Consider the following 15713-nt stretch of genomic DNA (forward strand, 5'->3'; position numbering starts at 1 on the left):
GAACGGAGAGAAGTCTTCTGGTAAGATGGCGGTGCATTCGGATGCAGCGCCCCTTTGTAGCCAAACACCTTTTTTACGATCATGGGACAATGCTGGACATTAAGAACTTCAGATGCTGCACGTCTACCACATCCGTGAGCTGCCTGCTTGTGGAGGAGCTAGACTTGGTGCAGACCATGTTGCTGCTTGCTACAGGAAGGCATTGGAGTCGGTGTGTGAAGGCGGTGGGCAGTCTAACAGTAGGTGATTGTTTTGGATTTTTTCTTGCATTTGTAAGAACCTGTTGGACTTTGATCATGTAAAATACTGCAAGTCTGCTTCCCTTGTTTATTGGTGAGACAGATGGTGGCGGGGGAGCTGTGTGGCCTCAGTTGTAGTGAGGACTAGGCCTCAAGCTGTGGGCTTGCCTGTTGCAGCATCCAGGAGAGGAAATGCTGGAGACAGTGTAGTGCAATGTCTATGCTGGGTTGGAGGCTGGCCTCTCCTGGTGGTGTTGCTATCCAATGTTCGATCGGTGGAATTTGCAACCTGGATTGTGTGCGAGTGTGTGAATGTTCACCTGTGGACTGCTGAGAGCTGCTTGTTCTTGCTGATAACACCCATGCACCATCAATTTACAGGACATATAGCTCAGGGACACGGGCTACAATATATTTTTTAGTGTGACTTTATTTTACTGCTATCTTGTATGTGTTATATGTGCCTTGTGCTGTGTATGACTGTTGGTGTTGTGTTTTGCACCTTTGCCCTGGATGAACACTGTTTCATTTGGCTGTATATTCATGGGCATTCATGTGTGGTTGAATGATAATTAAACCTGAGCTTGAGAAGAAGCATAGAAGAATAGCATCTTTGCAAGTGACCTTCGAAAAAGGTGAAGACAAGGTAAGTGTGGAAGTTAGTGGGTTTGTAAAAGATGCCGGTAGCTAATTTGTCTCTGGAGATGGAGATAAAGAGATCAAAAAGATGGTAAAGAGGTGTCAAGTGAGTTTGAGAGTGGGGTAGAACTTGGTGGCAGATGAATGTGTGGCTGAAGAATTGGAGCAGGGTTTCGATTTGTGGATCATCGGGATCTCTTCTGGGGAAAGTATGACTTGTACAAAAGGGGTGGTTTACACCTCAACTGGAGAGGGATGAATGTAGGTTTGGGGTGCTGTTGGGAAGGTCTGGCAGAGGGATGGGAACCAGAGTGTTAAGTCAGATGATGGAGTAAAGGTGGATACAATGTGTAGAGATGGACAGTGGATAGGGCAGAAATGCAACTAGTTGGATGCGATGAAATGTCTTTACTTTAATGAAAGAAGTATCACGAGCAAGGGTGACCAACTTAGTGCCTGGAACTATGACATTATGGCCTTTACAGAGACTTGGCTGCCACAAGATCAGGAGTGGTTGCTAGATGTTCCAGGGTTTAAATGTTTCAAAAGGGGCGGGGAGTGGCATTGTTAATCGGAAATAGTGCAGAAAGGAAAAGAGTGGGGGGATTATTTAATGAGTCAGTGTGGGTAGAAGTCAGAAACAGGAAGGGAGCAATCAATGTATCATCTGATAAGAAGCATTGATCGCGTGGGTAGCCAGAGACAACTTCTCAGGGTGGAAATGACTAATACAAGGAGGTATCATTTTAAAGTGATTGGAGGCAAGTAGAGAGGGGATGTTGGTTAGACAGAGAGTGGTGAGTGTATGAAATTTGCTGCTGGGGGTGGTGGTAGAGGCAGATACATTAGGGGTATTGAAAAAACTTTTGGATGATAGAAAATGGATGGATACATAGGAGGAAAGGATTAGATTGGTTAAAAGGTCAACAGAACATCCTGGGTCAAAGAGCCTGTACTGTTTTATAATGTCCTATGTCCTCTTGGAAGTATTCTATACACCCCCCAATAAGAACAGAGACAGCAGATCAGTAGGTACAAAAAAAACAGGATTGTTGTCATGGGTGATCTCAACTTCCCTAATATTGATTGGTACTTCCTTTGTGTAAGATGTTTAGATGGGGCAGAATTTGTTAGGTGTGTCCAGGAAGGATCAATGCAATATGTGAACTAGCCAATGAGAGGAGAGGTTACACCTGATCTTGTGTCAGGCAATGAGCATATCCGAGACACTGACCATAACCCCTTGACCTTTAGCATAGCCTTGGGCAGGGATCGGAACAGATGGTAAGGGAAAGTACTTGGGCAGGGATAGGAGCAGATGGTAAAGGCAGGGCTAATTATCTCTTTAGGCAGAACCTTGGGAAGTGTGCAGCATTTATGTGGAGGTTGTGCAAGGAGCACTTGCATGGGTTCTGAGTAGGTCTGTCCCTTTGAGGCAGGGAACATTTAGTCAAGAGGAAGAAGGAGGCATACTTGAGGTTTTAGGAAGCAAAGATCAGAGAGGACTCTTGAGAGTTATAAGGTATCCAGGAAGGGAGTTAGAGAGGGGACATGAGAAGGTCTTGGTGATTAGGATTAGGGAAAACTCCAGGGCACATTACATGTATGTGAATAACAGGAGGATGACTAGAGTGAGGGTAGGACTGATCAGGGATAAATGAGGAAACATGTGCCTGGAGTTGCAGGGTATAGGAGAAGTCCTTAATAAATACTTTGCTTCAGTATTCACCAGTGAGAGGGGACATTAAGATCCCAAGGCCAGTGTGCTAATGTGCTGGCATGTCAAGGTTAAGAAACAGGCAGTGTTGGAACTTCTGAAAAACATTAGGATGGATAATTCCCAGGGCCAGATGAGAAATGATCCCAGGTCACTTCTGGAAGTGAGGGACGAGATTGCTGAACCATTGTGTTCTCATATGATGTGTTGGCCTTTGTTAGTGGGGGATTGAGTTCAAGAGCTACAAGGTTATGTTGCAGCTCTATAATACCTCAGCTAGAGAATGTTTGGAGTATTGTGTTCAGTTCTGGTCACATCATTATAGGAAGTATGTGGAAGCTCTAGAGGGTGCAGAGGAAATTTACCAGGATGTTTCCTGGAGTGGCAAACATGACTCGTGTGGATAGGTTGAGAAAGCTAGGGCTTTTCCCTTTGTTGTGAAGGAGTATGAGTGAAGACTTGATAGAGGTGTACAAGATTATGAGATTACTCTAGGAACATGGTACAGCATGGTAGCATGGCAGTTAGCACCTCAGCTATCAGTGATTGGGGTTCAATTCCCATCGTTGTCTGTAAGGAGCTTGCATGTTCTTCCTGTGATTTCATGGATTTCTTAGGGTGCTGCAGTTCCCTCCCACACTCCAAAGACATATGCATTAGGGTTATTAAAATTAGGGCAAGTTATATTTTTTTTATTTATTTCAAAATATACTTTATTCAAAAATAAATATATACAATAAAGCATTCAATAACTTTCCATCCTTTACATACGTTTCCATTATAGTCAGTACATATCCGTATTTATAGCCACCCACGTGGCACTCCAGTAGTTCAGCTCAGCATATCATTGTTGAGGGGTATACTCCCCGCCCCCCGACCCCTCCCACTCCCTCGGGTGGAGAAACCTATACCGTGGCCCTTCCCCGCCGGGCCCTTGCGGTGGCTGCACTGCAAGTTATATTGACACTGGAAGCATGATCCCAGTAGTGGACCAGCCTCAGCACGTTTATAGACTGTGTTGGTCATTGACACAGTCAACACATTTCACTATGTTTCGATGTACATGTCAGAAATAAAGCTCGTCTCTTTATCTCTGTTTATGACAAGGTAGTAGTGCAGATTGTCCACCCCTTACTGTCCTGAGCATATTAAACAATTAACTACATGATATGAGATTAACTTTATGCAGAATAGGCCCTTCCGGCTCTTCAAGCAGCACTACCAGCAACGCCCTGATTTAATCCTTGCCTAAACATAGACAGTTATACGATGACCAGTTAACCTACTAACTGGTACCTCTTTGGGATGTGGGAGAAACCCAGAGCACTCGAAGGAAGCCCATGCATTCCACGGGCAGGACATACAGACTCCTTACAGCGGATGCCAAGATTGAACTTCAAACTCTGGGGCCCTGAGCTGTAATACTGTCGCGCTAACCGCTACACTACTGTAGCGCCTTTGAAGTCCCCATCCCACCCCTACTCTAGCCTCCTGTACTGTCACAACGAGGACCAGCACAAACCTGAAGAATGGCATCTCACCACCTTCACATCTCGACACATTGCAGACTTCAGGAATCGATATTGAATTCTTCAACTTAAACTAAAATGGTTTCCCAGTCAGTGTTAGTCATCCATATGTAATATTAGCTCAGCTTGTTTTGTTTTCTCTGGGAGTGGTGGACGTGTGTTGCTGGATTGGAGGAATTGAGTTATAAGGAGAGATTGGAAAGGCTGGGACTGCTTTCATTGGAATGAAAGTGACTGAGCAGTAACATTGTCGAGTCACAGAGGTATAGCATAGACATCCACACTGACCAAGTTGTCTACCTGAGTTAGTCCCATTTGCCTGTCCCCCTAAACCAGAGGATCCGAACCTTTTTTATATTTTGGAAGAATACCATTCGGCAAGGACCCCAGGCTAGGAACCCCTGCCCAATCTTGCCTGTACCTGTCTAAATGTCTTTTAAGTGCCACAATACCACATCCTGTAGGCAGAGAGGTTTAAGGTGAGAGGGAAAGATAAAGGGCATCTGAGTAGTCGGTTCGTCACACAGCAAGTGGTGAGTACATGGGACAAGTTGCCAGAGGAGAAGGCAGAAGTGGGGTACATTTATAATGTTTGAAGAAAACCCTTTGACAGGTACGTGCATAGGAGAGTTTTCGAGAGATATGGACTAAATGCAGGCAAACGGAATTAGCTTAGACATTTTTGTTGGTAAGGAGGAGTGGGGCTGACGGGCTGTTTTGTGGGCTGTATAACTGGATGAATGTGTGAATTAAGGGATTGTTACGGGGTGACAATTATGCCCTCTGCAACTTTGTTTATGATAGGAGAAAGATTATCAAGAGTAGTAATCTAGAATAGATTTGTTCTGCTTTCACACACAGCACACATCTGGCTAATTTTCCACACTTAGCTTTAATGTTGGGTGTTGCATCTACATGTTGTACCTATCACTCTATAAACTCCAATTATAGATATCAAGTGTCTTCTCTAAAGACATTAGGCAGCTATTTTGGTTCATACAATAAATTCTTCAATTTTCATTATTTCATTTGACTTGCTGAAAATTCTTGGATTATCAATTTGATCAATTAATATTACATCATTTTCTATGGCATATTACACTAGACAATTTTTTTTTACGTTTTGCTTTCTCAGGAATTTTTTGTGATTATGATAAAGCACTTGAACCTGAATACAAATATAATTTCAGACTACTTATATCACGTAGGAATTTGGAGAAACAAGAAATTAACTTTTACTAAATATAATGTGTTTAATTGAATAATGGTGCTGATGCTTTGCAATTGTTCAGCTAAGCTAAAAAGTTTTGACGATTTTTCATTTGTATTCAGTGTCTGAGCCTTCTTTCTGAAGTGTCCAACAATAATCAGTCAGCACTGATGGATTCCAGTTGCCCTGATACCATTTCTCTATGACCGCACTGTCCTAGTGAAACCTTTCACCGTGCTGATCACAGACAGTGCCAAGATTTGCAGGGGAGAAGTCTGGGGATGCGGAAAATGAATCTTTAGTGACATGTTGCTTCATGGTTTTGTATGCTTGAAGCTGTACATGGTTTGGTGCTCTGTAGTTGCCAAGAAAATTTTCAACAACTTCCTTGAATGCCTTCCATGTGATTTTCTTCATTCCCACTTGAAGTTCTTCGAACTACCTGTCTTTAATGACCAACTTGAGCTGTGGACCAACAAGAATGCCTTTCTTAATTTGGCATCAGTTATTTTGAGGAACCTGAGTCTCAAATATCGAAATCCTTCTTGGAAATTTATAGCCTGTCTAAAACCTGTCCTGACGTGGAGCATCCGCCCTGCCTAAGCATGCCCAGGCATGCCTGGGCAAGACAGCAAACTTTTCAGTTTACATTCTGGCAACATTTTAATTGACTTGAATTATGAATTGATACAACTTTATGGGAGATTTTTTTAAATGGTGCACAGTAAGGAAATTTCATGGTAATTTTCATGATCAGCAGCCCAAAGTGCATAAGATACACCCAAAAGTATTCAGGAAGCAAAATCTTTGTTGTCCAGTGTAATCAAGTCACAAATTATGGCTTATATTTTCAGCATCATAATCAGAAGAGTTCTGAGCTCGGTAACAGATTTCACGCAGGCCCCCTTTCACCAGCCCCAACCTCGTTTAGTATGTTAGCAAGTAGCCAAGTAGCTGCACTTAAGCCTACCTTGAGCAATGGTGGCGAGTAAAGAATGTTGGCTGAGGCCGTATCTGTTGGGTCTGTCAGGCATATGTGTGCTGTAGGGGGTTAGACTATATTTGTAACTGGTTCATTTATAGTGCCCAGGTAAAAACTGCTAGTAGCAAGGCTCGTTAAAGTGAACTGAAGTTTGATTCCACTGCAGTCATGCTTTTTCAAAAATGCTGACCTAACTGCACATAAGTAAACAGATGCTTAAGGTGTCCAAATCTTTGATTCCTCATCAGCCCACGAGCTGTGAAGGTGTGGTGTGTGCATGTCAGCAACCTAAAGCTCTGTACCTTCATGTGTTAAGTGGCTCAGAAATCAGAATCAGGTTTAATATCACCGGCCTACTGCACATTGTGAAATTTGTTGTCTTTGTGGCAGCAGTACAAGGCAATATATAATAATGGGGAAAAATGAATTACAGTAAGTATAAATATATTATAAATATAAAATGGTGCAAAAATAGAAATAACAATGTAGTGAGGTAGTGTTCACGGGTTCAATGTCCATTCAGAAATTAGATGGCAGAGGGGAAGAAGCTGTTCCTGAATCGTTGACTGTGTGACCTCGGGGTTCTGTACCTCCTTCCTGAAAGGGCATGCCCTTGGTGATGGGGGTCCTTAATGAGGAGGTTCACAAGGATGATTCCAGGAATGAAAGGGTTATCATACGAGGAACGTCTGATGACTCTGGGTGTGTACTCACTGGAATTCAGAAGGATGGGGGGGGGGAGGTGGTGTTCTCATTGAAACCTTTCGAATATTGAAAGGCCTAGACAGAGTAGATGTGCAAAGGATGTTTCCCATGGTGGGAGAGTCTAGGACAAGAGGGCACAGCCTCAGGATAGAGGGGCGCCCTTTCAAAACAGAGATGCGGAGAAATTTCTTTAGCCAAAGGGTGGTGAATTTGTGGAAATTGTTGCCACATGCAGCTGTGGTTGCTGGGTTGTTGGGTGTATTTAAGGCAGAGATTGATAGGTTCTTGATTGGACATGGCATCAAAGGTTATGGGAAGAAGGTTGGGAACTGGGGTTGAGGAGGAGGGGAAAAAAGGATCAGCCATGATTGAATGGCGGAGCAGACTCGCTGGGCCAGATGGCTTAATTCTGCTCCTGTGTCTCATGGTCTTAATAATGGATATTGCTTTTCTGAGGCACTGCTCCTTGAAGATGTCCTGGATACTACAGAGGCTAGTGTCCATGATAGAGTTTATGACTCTGTGCAGCTTATTTTGGTCCTGTGTAGTAGCTTCCACTGCTTCCCCCCCCCCCCCGCCCCGCACACCAGACAGTGGTGCAGCCAGTTGGAATGTTCTCCACAGTATATCGGTAGAAATTTGTGAGTTTCTTTGGTGACCTATCAAATTTCCTGAAAATCCTAATGAAATATAGCCACTGTCGTGCTTTCTTTGTAGCTGCATCGATATGTTGAGTCCAGGATAGATCCTCAGAGATACTGAACCCAGGAACTACTTGAAATTGCTCAACTTCTGACCCCTCTATGAGGACTGGTGACTGCTCCCTCGTCTTTCCCAAGTCCACAACGAGCAAAGTCATGGTAGAATTGTAAGATCCATATGTTCATTGCTAGGTCTATGCTGAATTACTTGGTGTAAGTTCCAATAATCCTACAAGTGGGTTCAGTCTCCTTGGCTGGCAGAGACTGATAGTAAGAATCCCACTTTTGATTACTTTCTACTTGTTGCAGCTGGGAAGTGCGGGTAATTAAAGATCAAACAAATTCAGATCTCAACCTTCTGACGTGAATTGTCTGGACTTGCTTGGCCACACATTTTAATTCCACGTCCCATTCCCATTCTGATATGTCTATCCATGGCCTCCTCTACCGTCAAGATGAAACCACACTCAGGTTGGAGGAACAACGCCTTATATCCTGTCTGGGTAGCCTCCAACCTGATGGCATGAATATTGACTTCTCCAACTTCTGTTAATGCCCCTCCTCCCCTTCTTACCCGATCCCTTATGTATGTATGTATGTATTTATTTATTATTTTTTCTTCCTTTTTTTCTCTCTCTCCCTCTCACAATAACTCCTTGCCTGCTCTCCATCTTCCTCTGGTGCTCCCCTCCCCTTTTCTTTCTCCCTAGGCCTCCCGTCTCATGATCCTCTCCCTTCTCCAGTCTCATATCCATTTTGCCAATCAACTTCCCAGCTCTTAGCTTTATCCCTCCCCCTCCTGTCTTCTCCTATCATTTCAGATCTCCCCTTCCCCTTCCCACTTTCAAATCTCTTACTATCTCTTCTTTCAGTTAGTCCTGACGAAGGGTCTCAGCCTGAAACGTCGACTGTGCTTCTTCCAATGGATGCTGTCTGGCCTGCTGCGTTCCACCAATATTTTGTATGTGTTGCTTGGTCACTAAAATGATGTCTACGGAAGTGAATTATTACTTTTTACAAAGGAGGAAGTTATTTAAAAAAGAAGTAAAAAGAAAACAAGGGAATATACTCAACTACATAAAATCTCGAAAACAATGTGAGTCATCTATTTCACAGAAAGCACTGGAATACCTTTTGGGACTTGAGGCCCTTTAAATGAAATATTTTTTAATCTTGTAAATAGTGTCTCAGAGTTCTATTTTTAATCCCAAGGATGTCTACATACATTTTACATGATTAAGCTCCTGCTAACCGTGTAATCTGATTACTGATCTTTTTGGGGAATCTAAAACTGAAGTTTCTAAAATTACTCAACAGCAGGTGATGTTGAGATCATCAGGCAGATCATGTGATTGCTTTCTATCTAAATATCCAGTCACCTTAAGGGAAAACAGGCGTGTGCTGGACAAGCTACTGATTAATTAACTGACAAGGCAGTTACTGTGGGGAGGAATACAAACCAAAAGCCTTATTCTGGGAAATCATTGAAAACATTAAGATAATGAGATCATATTCAGTAGTCAAGGCAAGCATTGAATATTAAGTTTAATCTTCCTCGCTTTTTAGGTATAGAATTGGACTAACTGAATTTTTTTCTAATTTTTTTATCACTTATTCAGGCATTACTTATGGGTATGTGATGCAAACTATATAATTTGTTGGTAAATTGTATGGCCTAGTGTCTGATATAGCCTTAAATATATGAGAAAATGCCAACCAAATGAGTTTATTGTTGTATACTTTTTTTCTGGACCTTACACCATCTCTGGTTTCCTTCAAATGGATTCACTTGATCTTTAAATCTTCATGTGGGTCAGCTTTCTCCTTTGAACAAGTGTAGACCGCATAACTTCAGACTGCCAGTCTGTGCATCGTCTGCAATTGCAGGAAGGCACTTTCACAGTGAGACAGATCCAGAGCTGGGGTCAAGTGGCAGTTCTGGCAGATTTGATGAGCAATGAGCCTGGGACTCACAGTGATATGACATTAATTACTAGAAGTTCCTCCTGTGCTTGATCTGTTTGAAGAAGAGCAACTAGTTTTGTATTCAGAAAGTGGTAGCAGGTAGCAATGAGTCTGACATGGATGATGAGGAAGTCATTGGATTGGATCTGAGTAACCGACACTGTTTAATTTGGGATAGTTAGTGCAGTTTTGTGCCTGGAACATTGTGTTTGATAAATCTTTCAGAGTTCTTTGAGGAGGTAACCAAGAGGGTAGATGAGGGCAGTTAATGTTGTCTACATGGCCCCTCATGGCAGGCTAGTCTGGAAGATTAGATTTCATGGGGTCGATGCCAGGACCTTTGATGTTTCTAACTTAAACTATTTGGATGTAAATATACAAGGTTTGGTTAATAAGTGTACAGATGATGGGTGGTGTTGTAGATAGTGTCAAAGGTTATGAAAAACTACAGTGGAATATTGATCAGCTGGCAATGTGGACTATGGATTTTGATATGTTTTTCAATCCAGATAACTATGAGGTATTGCATTTTGGGAGATCAAACCAAAGTAGGACTTGTACAGTGGATGTAGGGCCCAGGGATGTGTTGTGAAGCAGAGAGACCTCAGAGTGCAGGTGTATTACTTGCTAAAACCAGCGTAACGTGTAGATTGGGTGGAAGAAGCTGTTTGGCATATTAGCCTTTATCAATTAGGGCATTAAGTACAGGAGTTGGGGAGTTAATTTGCAGTTGCCTAAATCATTGGTGTCCACACTTGGAGTACTGTGTCCAGGTCTGGTTACCCTGTTATAGGGAGGATGTTATGAACTAGTGGGAGTGCAGCCGGATGTTGTCTGGTTTAGGAGACTGAATTACAAGGAAAGTTTGTGTAAACGAGGATTTTATTCCCTGGGACATAGAACAAGGAGTGAGCTGACTAAGATCGTAAGGAGCATAGACAAGGTTAAGGCACAAAGTCTTGTTCCTAGGGAGGAGGTACTATAACCAAGAAGGTATAGGTTTAAGATCAGAGGCAAAAACTTTAAAGGGGACATCAGGGGAGCTTCTTCACGCAAAAGGTGGTGCATATCTGCAACAAGCTGCAGAAATAGTGGTTGCGGTGGGCACATCAACAATTTAAAAGCCATCCAGATAGGTATGTGGAGAGGAGAGGCTTTGGGCTGAACACAGGTAGTTGGGAGCCATCCAGATAGGTATGTGGAGAGGAGAGGCTTTGGGCTGAACACAGGTAGTTGGGAGCCATCCAGATAGGTATGTGGAGAGGAGAGGCTTTGGGCTGAACACAGGTAGTTGGGACCAGCTTAGCACAGATGAGTTGGACTGAAGGACCTGTTTCTGTGCTGTATGAGCCCGTGACTCTGAATCGAGGAACAGTTCCCATTCCCGGTTGGATTCTGAACCTCTTTCCACAGATGCTGAATGAGCTACAAATTTTCTTTGCATTCTCTTGGTTAAAAGTGTCACCTGTCTAGACTTCCTGCTATGACCCAGCACAGAGAAAAGCGAACGACTAGTTCAGTTTCAAATGTGGGAAAAAATAATCATGTTTAATCCTTCTAAATTGAATGCACTTACTGATTTTTTTTCCCCAGTGCTTCCATAGGAAGTATTATTAGCTGACTGTCATAGATAAGAGTGCTTGTGTTGCTTTTGAGGAAGCCAGAGGCATCAAGGAATTTTGGCTGCTCAATGCAGACAATAGTTTCCAAAGTGAGGAAGTTGAATCTTCAGTTGAAATGCTTGGGAATAGTTAGGTCTTTACTGGAAGACATTTGGCAGTTTGCAGTCAGCTTACTGCAGACAAATTGCAGCTTTTCTTCCAGATATGGTCTCAGCCTACAGAAACTTCCGTAGCTGAGTCTGACTGTGGGTGATGTGCTTGGTTTGAGTCACCTGTGAAGCTGCTGGTTTGGGAACTTGTGCATTGAATTTCACAGCCAGCAGCCCTCAATGGGGAAAGAACATAGAACACAGTAAAAGACCATTCGGCCCACAGTGCTGTGCTGAACCAGGTAAAAAGCAAATTAAAAGCCTCTAAACACTAATCCCTCCTACCTACATCATGTTCATATCCCTCTATCTTCCTTACATACATGTGCCTATTCAAACATTAAAAGCCTCTAAAGTATTTGCCTCTACTACCATACCAGGCAGTGTATTCCTGGCATCCACCACTCTCTGGCCTATAAAAAATTGCCCCCTCACATACCCCTTGAACTTGTCCCCTTTCACCTTCAATGCATGCCCTCTGGCATTAGACATTTCAATTGTGGGAAACAGATACTCTCTGTCCACTCCATCTATGCCTCTCATAATCTTGTAAACCTCTATCAGATCTCGCCTTAGCCTCTGATACTGCAGAGAAAGCAACCCAAGTTTACCCAGCCTCTTGTGGTAGCGCATGCCCTCTAAATCAGGCAGCTTCCTGATAAACCTCTTCTGCACCCTGTTCAAAGCTTCGACGTCCTTTCTATAGTGGGGCAACCAGAACTGTACACAGCACCCCTGAGGTGGCCAAACCAGAGTTTTATAAAGTTGCAGCATGACCTTCTGACTTTTGAACCCAGCAAGGAGCTCAGTGAGGAGATGTGGCAGTCACACATGGACTACTTAGAGCTGCTAAGCATTGCAGACACCCCTGATACAAAGCATCAATCATCAGTTATTTTTACCTGGGTAGACTTTCAGATTCTCAAAATTAGTCTGAAGTGTCTAGCCAAGGAAATGGAAGCAAAATATGCTTTGATTGGAGAGTATCGGTAATTTCTATAATTTTATAATGTCTAGAAAACAGAAATGTTGCATAGATTAGGTGCTGCCACCAGGAATGATCCAGAGGCATGAAATTGATGGTGACCTCTCTAGCAGAGGCGTCTGGATGTGTGTCTGCCCATCTGTGTGCAACGGCTATGTTCCATAGCTGCCAACTTGGGGAAAGGTTAACCTCTGGATTTGTGGCTCTTCACAAAGTTCAGCAGGAGTGCAGCTTCTTGAATGGTAACACTCTAAGGACGCGGGTCCTTCTTTCTCTCCCAAGCATGCCTGATCCGGTGCTGGTGCTGTTCTGTAGCTCTGTCTTGTGCACATGCATTGTGGGTCCACCACAGGAGCACCTATGACAAGGCAACACGAACAGCTTCGATCCCCAAGCAGCCTCTTTGAGAGTCATATACTGCCCGTGCGTGGTAAGTAGCCTGAAAGCACGGCTGCAGTAAACAAAAGTCCACAATTGCGTCTAAAATGGGAAAATGTGACTTTGCTTTCACCTGCTAATTACATCATTCTGTTCCTGGTACGTTTCACACCAGCTATCTCGCATGCGCTTGGGCACGTGGTACATGGGAGTGCTGAGACTAAATCTTGCAGGCTTGCTGCACTGCTGCAATGCATGCAGCAAACCACTGAGGTGCAACACACAGCTGTCAATTCAAACGAGAAAACTAAGGCAAAGAGAAATGAATGTATCGAGATTAGATTCTCAGATCAGATCACAGCCTCAGAATACAAGGACGTCCCTTTACAACAGAGATGAAAAGGAGGTACTTCAGCTAGAACTCATTCACACAGTCGGCTGCGGAGACTGTCATATTTAAAGCGGAAGTTGATAGGTTCTTGGTTAGTAAGGGTGTCAAAGGTCACGGGGAGAAAGCAAGAGAATGGGGTTGAGAGGGATAATAAATCAGCCATGATGGAATGGCAGAGCAGACTTGATGGACTGAATTCCTAATTCTGCTCATATGCCTGTGGTCCATGAATCCAGTACAGAAACTTTTTGGAGTTTCTTCTCCTTCTCCCTAATTAATATTGAGTTCTGAAAACTGAGTGTTTCCCTGGGAGTGCAGTCAGACCCAAAACCAAAACATTGGTTCTGGCTAAGCTATATAAGAAGGAAGAGGGAGGTCGAAAATGCAATAATTGTAAGGGTTTTAGTAATTAGTGGAAGAGACGGGCATTTCTGCAAGACTAGACATGATTCCAGCGAGGTGTGTTTCCTCCCTGGTGCCATGGTCAATGATATCATAAAGCAGCTCTGCACCATTTTGGTGAGGAGGATCAACAGCCGGAGGTAACCTCCATATCAGTTCCAATTAAGTTGGTGGAAGATGGGATGGAGTCCCATAATCAGAATTTACAGGACTTCATCCTCAAAGACAATCATCTGTCAGTTCAGATAGAAATTATGAAAAATGTTAAAGCGGGACATTTAAGGAACCCTGGATTGGAAGCAGGCAGAAGACCTGATACACAGTGGTAGGAATGCAGTTTCTTCCGAACAATGTCTACCACCAGCCTGTCTCATCAGGCACTCCAGAATCTGTAAAACTGGAGTGGAAACATGTCGCCCGCAACCCCTAGTGTCTGCCAGAGAAAATAATATGAGGACTGGGCACAATTCACATGAATATTTAAAAGGGATATCAGGTTTGAAGTTGTAACTCACAGAATAGATGGGGAGTTGGTTTATCCAGTGGATGTGCTCCACTTGGATTTCCAGAAGGCCTTTAATATTTTGAGTTCCACTTGGAGGGATATTAAACAAATGTGATTGGGATATTATTCATGTGTGTTCTGATTGGTTAGCAGACTAAAAACAGTAGGAATAAAGGGTCTTTTTGGGTTGAGAGACCATGATTTAATGGGATGTAGTGGAAATCAGTGGTGAGATGCTAACTGTTAACAATCTATTTCCAATTACCTGGAAGAGGACATCAGGTGTCCTACGTGCAAGTTTGCTAACTATACAAATCTGAGCGCCAGAGTATGTTGTTAAGTGGATCCAGGGAGGATATAGATGGGCCATGTAAATGAGTGAAGCTATGGCAGATGGAATTTAATGTGGAAAGATTTTTGAGTAGAAAAATTAATATTTTTAAAAAATGAGGGATTGAAAGGTGTTGGTGTTTAGATTATGAAGACACACAGTCCTCTTTTAATGTCATTTAGTAATGCATGCATTAAGAAATGATACAATATTTCCTCCGGTGTGATATCACAAAACACAGGACAGACCAAGACTGAGAAAACTAATAAAACCACATAATTATACCATATAGTTACAACAGTGCAACAGTACCATAACTTGATGAAGAAGTCTATGAGCACAGTAAAAAGTTCAAAGTCTCTCAAATGTCCCACATCTCACGCAGACGGAAGAAGGAAGAAAAACTCTCCCTGCCATGCCTGACCACAGTCTGACTCTGAGTCATCCGAAAACTTTCAACCTCCGATCAGCTCTCCGACACCGAGTACTGAGCGTCATCTCTGTCCGAGCGATTTGACCTCAATCTCAGTTGCCAACAGCAGGCAAAGCCGGGGATTTTGAGGCCTTCCCTCCGGAAGACTCCCGACCGCGCAGTAATAACAGCAGCGAACTGGCATTTCAGAAATTTCTCCTCCATCAAAGGATTTGCGAGTCTTGTATGTGTATCATTGAAATTTGACCTGCAAATACTGCGAACAATTGGGAAGAAAAATTTGTGATGGCCCCAGCTGAGACTGCATCTGTAATATTGTGTACAGAATGGTCTCTGTATCAAAGTAATGATACACTTGTGATAAAGGGAATCCAACTAAAACTTACCAGATTGGAGGGGTGTGTGTGTGTGTGTTGGTGGGGAGTTGGGGGAGAGGAAAGTTTGTCCTCTTGAGGGGAGTTTAAGCAGATTCTACATACTCTGTAAAGAGTGTAGAAGAATGGGAGTGACCTTGTAGAAAATAGTAAAACTCTCAAAGATTTTTACAGGGATCGTTCATTCTTGGTGTCTAGAACCAAGGGTCACAGTCTCAAATTAAAGAGTAAGCTGTTCATGATGGAGTGGAGAAATTACTTTGCTCAGAGGTTGAGTGATTGGAATTCCCCTCTTAAAAAGACAGTATTGCACTAATTTATTTTTGGAGCTGGCTTAGATCTCATCTGAGTTCATGCGGTGAATTATTGTTTTTGGTGCCTGTATCAGTCAGACCATCTGGTTTATACCAATACAGAGTAAATCCACAGCACAAATCTCCCTACTGTTCAGTCCAA

The sequence above is a fragment of the Mobula birostris genome, chromosome 9 (genome assembly GCF_030028105.1).
Source record: "Mobula birostris isolate sMobBir1 chromosome 9, sMobBir1.hap1, whole genome shotgun sequence".
In the NCBI taxonomy this organism is placed as follows: Eukaryota; Metazoa; Chordata; class Chondrichthyes; order Myliobatiformes; family Myliobatidae; genus Mobula; species Mobula birostris.